Consider the following 8,947-nt stretch of genomic DNA (forward strand, 5'->3'; position numbering starts at 1 on the left):
TTTAAGCTATATCTTATCTATTGTCGTCACCATGTCAAACAACAACGCCGACAACAATAGTAATAACACATTGGGAAACCATGAGAATCAAATACATCAAAATCAAGATAACGTGGTTCCCTCTCCTCTAAATTCACCACGTCAATCTCGTGAAGGCACTCCTGTTACTGAATCCCGTGCTGATCAACAAGAGCAATCTGAACATTTTGAAGGAGTTACAACTGAAGCTTTGCAAAAGCTAATTGATGCACAGGTCGGCAAAGCTCTTCAGGCACTTGTTAGTCGATTGCCTGCTGCGCCACCTACACCAACTCCTAATAATAATACATTGGAGAACCCCCGTTCTGGTCTTGATAATTCTGGAAACGGAGCAACCCCCAGTGAACCACAAGAAGGGGGACCAGGTAATTTAAATAATTCGTATTTGCAAAATTTAGTACTAACCTTGCAGAAACAGCTTAAGGAACAAAATGAGCGTATTGAACAAATCCCTGGAGTTCCACCTGTAATAAAAGGAGTAGACATGGACAAATACTCACAACAACCATGGAAGCCTAGTGCTGCTCCCCTTCCAATTCCGAAAAAGTTCAAAATGCCTGACATCCCGAAATATGATGGTACTACAGACCCACGTGACCACGTGACTGCATTTACAACCGGCGTAAAAGGCAACGACTTGACCAAACAAGAAATTGAATCAGTATTGGTCAAGAAATTTGGAGAAACACTCACCAAGGGTGCATTAACCTGGTATTCTCTTTTATCTGAAAATTCTATTAATTCTTTTGCTGAGCTTGCAGATTCTTTTATTAAAGCACATTCGGGAGCACAAAAGGTTGAGAAAAGGATGGAAGATATTTTCAAAATCAAACAAGGGGATTCAGAGTTGCTTAGAAACTTCGTTGATAGATTCCAGCGTGAAAGAATGACTCTACCTCGTGTGCCTGACAATTGGGCTGCTATAGCTTTTGCAAGTAATTTAAATGACAAAAGTTCTGAAGCCACGAGACGACTCAAAGAAAGTCTTCGAGAATTTCCTGCAACCACATGGAATGATGTTTACAACAGGTATAGCACGAAGCTGCGAATCGAAGAAGATACCGTACCTAAGCTCCATCATGAAGAAAGGGGCGGTACCCGAAGGTCAGAAACCGAAAAAAGATCAGGTAAAAACAGGTACGATCCATATATGGGACCCGCAGGAAAGGACCCACGGTCGAAACAAGATAGCCAGCAATATGATCAAAAATCAAGGAACCGGGATTCTGGCTCTTCTTCAAAGTTCAGGAATGATCGGAACAGACAAGAATCACGAGATGATGACAGGAGTTTAAAGGCACGATTCGGTGGATATAATTTTAATGTCTCTACCTCCGAGCTCGTAGCTGTTTTAAGAAGCATGGGAGATAAGGTACGGTGGCCAAAAGAGATGCGGTCAAATCCAAGTAGACGCAATCCGGATCATTGGTGCGAATTTCACAACGATCACGGGCACAAAACTTCAGAATGCAGATTCCTGCAGAGTGAAGTGGATCATTTATTGAAGCAAGGGTACCTCACTGAGTTATTTAGTGAGAAAGGAAAACAAGCTTATATGAAAAACAGACAAGAGCCACCACAACCTCCTTCACCCAAGAGGACAGTGAATGTCATAAGCGGGGGAGAGGACATTCACGGCGTAACCTACACAGCCTCCAACAAGGTTTCTAAGGTAACAATTACACACGGGAAACGGGTGCGGCAGGTCCTTGAAAATGAAAGTATTTCGTTCGATGACGCAGATACCGAAGGAGTGACAACTCCACATAATGACGCACTGGTAATATCTTTACTTGTACATGATACTAATGTAAAACGAGTTTTGATTGATCCAGGGAGTTCTGTAAATATTATATTACTAAGGGTACTACGAGAAATGCAAGCTGAAGACAAAATGATACCCAAGGCGCACACCTTGTCAGGCTTTGACAATTCAAGTGTAGTAACAAAAGGTGAGGTATTTCTAACAACTTTTGCTATGGGTGTTGTGAAGGAAACTAAATTTCAGGTAGTTGATATGGAAATGGCCTACAATATGATCATGGGGAGACCATGGATACACGATATGGACGCTGTCCCATCAACTCTACATCAGGTTATTAAATTCCCATCACCATGGGGAATTTGCCAAATTTGTGGGGATCAGCAGATGGCTAAAAGTGTCAACGCTGTAACAAGTACGAGCGCCGAAAATAAAGAAAAGTAGCAATTACAGGAAAAGTTGAAGGTAAAAAAGATCAAACTTCAACTGAACAGGAAAAGACGGATTTGGACTCAAGACCTGACACAATTCAAGAACCTGAAGAAAATGAAAGCATCAAAACGACAATTGAAGAGCTTGAGGCAGTGATGTTATTTGATCAATGGCCTGAACGGAAGGTTTATGTCGGGGCCAATTTAAGCACGAACATGCGAGGTATGATAATCGAATTTTTAAAAGCTAACTTAGACTGCTTTGCTTGGTCCCACGCTGACATGACAGGGATTCCACCAAATGTGGTGACTCACAAACTCAATGAGGACCCTTCTTTCACACCAATAAAGCAAAAGAAACGGAAACAAGGTGCTTTCAAGAACCAGGTGATTCAGGAGGAAGTCCAAAAATTATTAAAAATCGGATCAATCCGTGAGGTAAAATATCCTACTTGGTTAGCTAATACGGTGGTTGTACCTAAGAAAAATGGTAAGTGGCATGTTTGTGTAGATTATACAGATTTAAATAAAGCCTGTCCAAAAGATTCCTTTACCTTACTGCATATAGACCAACTAATTGATGCAACCGCAGGTCATGAACTTTTAAGTTTTTTAGATGCATACTCAGGATATAATCAAATTAAAATGGATCCTGGTGATGAAGAAAAAACTTCTTTCATCACAGACAGGGGGACTTACTGTTATAAAGTAATGCCCTTTGGCCTCAAAAATGTTGGGGCAACCTATCAAAGGTTGGTCACCAAAATGTTCCAAGAACATTTAGGGAAAACAATGGAGGTATATATAGACGATATGCTCGTCAAAACCCAGCAATCTCACGACCATATTTCTCATCTATCTGTTACTTTTGAAATTTTGCGAAAATTTAATATGAAACTCAACCCAGAAAAATGTGCATTTGGAGTTGCATCAGGTAAGTTTTTGGGTTTTCTTGTTTCTAATCGTGGTATTGAAGTGAATCCTTCTCAGATCAAAGCAATAGAAGAAATCCCGGATATACTTACTAATAAAAAGGAAGTACAAAGATTAACGGGAAGAATTGCAGCTTTGGGGAGATTTATTTCCAAATCCTCGGAAAGGTGTTTTAAGTTTTTCTCTGCACTTAAAAAGCAAGATCATTTTGAATGGAATGAAGATTGTCAACAAGCCCTTAGAAATTTGAAAGCTTATTTGTCAAAACCACCGTTGTTGGCAAAACCGAAGGTGGGGGAAAAACTTCTCATTTATCTGGCCGTATCTGAAGTCGCAGTAAGTGCTGTTTTAGTCCGCGAGGACCAAGGTAAACAATCTCCTATTTATTATGTAAGTAAGTCCTTATTGGAAGCTGAGACACGATACCCACAGCTAGAAAAATTAGCATTAGCTTTGATCATGGCATCTAGAAAGTTAAGACCTTATTTTCAATGTCATCCCATTGTAGTAGTTACTGCTTTTCCACTTCGAAATATTTTGCATAAACACGAACTTTCAGGAAGATTAGCAAAATGGGCTATAGAACTAAGTGAGTATGAAGTTATTTATCAACCCAGGACCGCTATAAAGTCTCAAGTACTAGCTGATTTCGTGGCTGATTTTAGCCAGGGGATGCATTTAGAAGCAGAAAAAGAATTATTAGTTTTTAATGGTGCGAACCCGGGGACTTGGGTTTTATACACTGACGGTTCATCTAATGTAAAAGGGGCAGGCTTAGGAATAGTCCTCGTACCACCTGCGGGTGAGACCATTAGACAGGCTATAAAATGTCATTCTATAACTAACAATGAAGCAGAGTATGAGGCTGTAATTGCAGGTTTAGAATTGGCACGAGAACTCGGCATAACACAGATTATAATCAAGAGTGATTCTCAACTCGTGGTTAATCAGATGCTGGGGACTTATACAGCCAGAGAGTCACGAATGCAAGAATACCTCGCAAAGGTACGGGAGTTAATAAAGCAATTCCAAACATGGAAAGTAGTGCAGATCCCAAGAGATGAGAATGTACAGGCAAATGCTTTAGCAAACCTTGCATCCGCATCAGACGTGGCAAACAATACAGATGCTTCAGTCATACATCTATTTCATTCCGTTCTTGAACCTGATAAAAACGAGGTAAATTTTAATCATCTAACATGGGATTGGAGAAATGAAATTGTTGCCTTTTTACAGCACGGAACCGTGCCTAATGACAAAGGAAAGGCTTACGCGCTTCGCAAAAAAGCTGCACGATATTGTTTATATCAAGGTAATCTTTATCGAAAGATGTTCGGCGGACCACTAGCAAGGTGTCTCGGTCCCTCTCAAACCGAATATGTCATGAGAGAAGTACATGAAGGACATTGTGGGAATCACGCAGGAGGACGGTCACTGGTAAGAACGTTAATTCGCACAGGATATTATTGGCCTAAGATGGAAGAAGAGGCAACCAGTTTCGTGTCCAAATGTGATAAATGTCAAAGGTACGACAATAATATGCACAGACCAGCTGAGTTACTACATCCTGTTTTAGCCCCTTGGCCCTTTATGAAATGGGGAATGGATATCGTAGGTCCACTTCCACAAGCAAAAGGTCAGGTAAAATTTCTACTTGTACTTACAGATTATTTCACTAAATGGGTAGAAGCAGGGGCATTTAAACAGGTACGAGAAAAAGAAGTTAAAGACTTCATATGGCGAAATATAATATGCCGCTTTGGAGTACCAAAGGAGATCGTGTGTGACAATGGACCACAATTCATTGGAGCACAAGTTACAGAATTTCTTCGAAGTTGGCAGATCAAAAGAATAACGTCTACGCCATATCATCCAGTGGGGAATGGACAAGCAGAATCAACTAACAAAGTTATTATCAATAACTTGAAAAAGAGGTTACAAGATTCAAAAGGTAATTGGCCTGAGGTGTTACCTGGAGTACTATGGGCTTATCGTACAACGACCAAAACAGGCACTGGAGAAACACCATTTTCGATGGTTTATGGTACGGAAGCCTTAATTCCAGTTGAAATAGGTGAGCCAAGCACACGATACGATCAGGCAAAGGAGGAATCTAATAATGAAGAGATGCGGGTTAGCCTAGATTTACTTGAAGGAAGAAGAGAAGCTGCTTTGATAAGGATGGCAGCACAAAAGCAAGTAATAGAACGATATTACAATAGGAAAGCACGCCTCAGATTTTTCAAAATTGGGGACTTCGTGCTTAAAAAGGTGTTCCAATCTGCAAAAGCTGCTAACTCAGGAAAGCTAAGTCCAACATGGGAAGGACCATACAAAGTCCGTGGCATTGCGGGAAAAGGAGCATACCAGTTGGAAACAATGGATGGTAAAGTTTTACCCTCACATTGGAATGCTGTCCACTTAAAAAGATATTACTTTTAAGAAAGTACCTACGGTCAGGTATCATCATGTTAAAATTTCTCTCTTGGTTTATTAATATTTTACTAACGATTTTAGATGCTAGGCAAAATATCCTAACTCGTGCCAAATGATGAGTCACAACCTGCAAGGCAAAATGGAGTATTCTTAAATTCCTAGCCCAGGGTTACAATTAATCTGATGGAAATACACACGAGTTAGGCAGTCTTCATCTATAATCGCACCGTCGAGTCCCGTATATCTTTCTGTTTCAGGAAAAGGGCCAAAGTAAAAGAAATAAACAAGTGCTCGAGGCTTCATACTTCACCGCTCAAACACTTGGGGGACTACATATTATACACAGATATGTGTAGAGAAACAGATACGAGTATCGAACAAAAATCGGCCACAAAGAAACAAGTGTTGAGAAAAGGTTACGAAGTCTTCAGCATTCATGAGAACAACAGAGTCATCTCTCAAACTCATAAACAAAGTCACCTCTCAAACCCTTCTTAACATGTAAATATAGGGTCATGACTATGTACTGAAACAGGTTATGAAGAAAAACCTTGTTTATTTTATGTTATTTACAAATCTGTTACAAGAAAAATAGTTACGAGAAAGTTGTAGATGTATTGTAATACATGTAACAGTCAAACACTTGTTAAAAGTTTATGAATAAAAACTTGCCAAAGTTGTTTCATACAAAACGTGTGTTTTCCTATTACTTTCATCGTATTATAACACCATTATGAAGTTGAGACGTCTTCTTCATTAAGTGTCGATAAAATAAAAGGGCCCTCTTTTATAAGCCTCATGTTAATAAGTCATGAGAAGAATCATAAAGCATTTTCAAAGGATAAAAATGCTAAACTATTCTATAAGTCCTAAATAAGTAAGGAAAATGCAAGAATAGAACACATTGAAGTACTAACAAAACTTCTTAATATAATTAAAAAGACTAAGTAGAAACTTAGTCAATAAAAGTTTATACAAGTGCCCCATTATGATAACTGGGGACTTTCACCAAAAAATCCCTTAAAAACTAAGGGATAAAACCATCATCCAATTGAAGGGGTTAGCACATCAGAAGTTGCAATATTTATTTCACTTTCAGCCACAGGCACGGTGGCAACTTCTGAAGAAGCAACAACAGGAACGATTTCAACAGAGCTTGAAATGTTAGGATCAATGAGGGAAACAAGAGTCACGGAAGCTTCAACTTCCACAGACTGGGTCATAGAAGTTTCACCCTCTGAAGCTGGAATTGCAACATTTTCAGCTGAAGCAGGAATTGTAATCCCAATTGCTGCAGTATTCACTTCTTCATTTAAAAGTTCTTCTGTTCCAGGAACTTCAAGTGCAGGAGAAGGAGTATCAGTAGACTGTTGGCTTTTCTCGATGGTATCTACGACTTTGGCCAGTTCAGACTGCAAGTCAAAACCTTCTTGAGCAGCTTCCGTCAAAGCATCACGACGAGATTTCAGGAAAGCCCAACTCACTTCTATGTTAAAATTTTCCTCTAGAAGTCCATATTCCTTTTCCCACATAGCAAGATCGTTTTTTAAGATTTGATATTCAGCTAAATGGGAATCAAGGGAAGCTTCAAGAGAAGCATGAGAACTCTTCAAGGCATGAATCTCGTCAGAAGAAGTCTGTAAGTCAGCCTGAGCTTGAGTCAAGCTTTGCACTAACTCTCCTGCATATTCTTCCTTCCTAGCCAAAAGTGCCTTCAGCTCCCTAACTTCTTCACTAGCCCTGGATAATTGTTCTGACAAAGAGCATTCCAAAAGCTCTTTGTCTCTTTTCAATTGGCTTGAAGAGGCTTTGACAGTTGCCAGTTCAGAAGTTAAACCACGGTTTTGCTGCTCCAGGAGATTTTTATCTTCTTGCAACTCCTCTATGGTCCCTTGAGCATTCTCGAACTGCTCCTTCCAATTGGTTGCTTCAAGCTGGGCTCCCCTAGCTATTTCCTCGGCCTCGTGGACAGTCTTTTCAGACTCACGAGCTTTTCTTTCCAGTAGGGAAATTCTTCCCATTAATTCCGTGCCAATAAGGTTAGCCTACAGAGGTAAGTCATGGAAATGAGAGATTGAAGATAATTTTAAAAAAAAACTTGTTGGTAAAAATACCTTCAAAGTAGAATGAACTACGTCATTCATCAGAGTTAAGCAGCTATGGCTCTCCATCTTCTTCTTCTCGATATCTCCAATTAGAGGTTCAAGCCAAACATCGGCTCTGCCGGTCTTCCTCAAGAGGCTATGATTGGCAGGAACCTCCAAAGTAACACTTCTCATAGTCATACTTCCACTGCTAGAACCTATCTCTGTATGATGAACAGAGGGAAGAGGAGCAGTGGAAGGAATGGAAGGAAAAGATGTAGAAACCAACACAGGAGCGGAAACAGGTGCGGTAGAAATAGCCAAGGGAACGGATATAGGAGCGGTAGAAACTGGCAAAAGAACGAAAGTCATCAAAACTAGTAAAGAAATACTTACGGCTGACAGAGGAATGGAGGAAATAGGAACAAATGAGGAAAGAGGAGCTTCATCAAAAACAGGACCGAGCTCACCACTCCCGAAACCACTGTCAAAAAGATGCTGAATTGACTCATTATTATCTCTTGGTTCGGCGTCCTCATCAGATTGAATCAAAACAGGCTCGGTGGCGGAGGTATGAGCAGGAGTGTTTTCAATTTCATCATCAATGATTATTCGTCTCCTGACCCTTGGCCTGGTAATTAGGGAGGTACCCTCCTCTTCTTCTTCAGAACTTTCCTTTGTAGCTTTCCTTTTAGGCAGCAAGGCTCGAGCCTTATCCAAATCAAGAGCAGCATTCGCAGACATGCGAATGGCCATAGCTACTTCAGCCGTCATTCCTCTAATGCCAAATCCTGATTAAAGGATGGATATACATGATTAAAGTTGAGGAAAAAGTGCTTAACATGTAAAAAAAATTTCATATAAAAGGGGGGATACCATGTGTTTTGACTTTCCAGCCATGTAAGGAAGAAATTGATTTCCAAGTTCTCTGCTCCCTAGAAGCAATCTTCAAAAGTGAGTCTACCCAACCACGAAAGTTGGGAATAGGTTCCACATCTCCCATGGTTGCTACAAAAAACCAAGAAGGGACGAGGTTAAAAACAACTTTCTTTTGAAATTCTCAAAAGTAGGTACGGTAAATAAAAGGAAACCTACGTTCAAAATTCCACTTCTCAGGGAAGGGAATATTTGTTTCGCCAATCAAGTCCACTGTACGGACAGCAACGTAACAGATATACCATCCACGATCTTTGTCATCCTCAGGATTTACCAAAACTTTTTTGCTCCTTGCAGTTAAGGTAAAAACCCCATGGCGTATTAAG

The sequence above is a fragment of the Nicotiana sylvestris genome, chromosome 8, assembly GCF_000393655.2.
Source record: "Nicotiana sylvestris chromosome 8, ASM39365v2, whole genome shotgun sequence".
In the NCBI taxonomy this organism is placed as follows: Eukaryota; Viridiplantae; Streptophyta; class Magnoliopsida; order Solanales; family Solanaceae; genus Nicotiana; species Nicotiana sylvestris.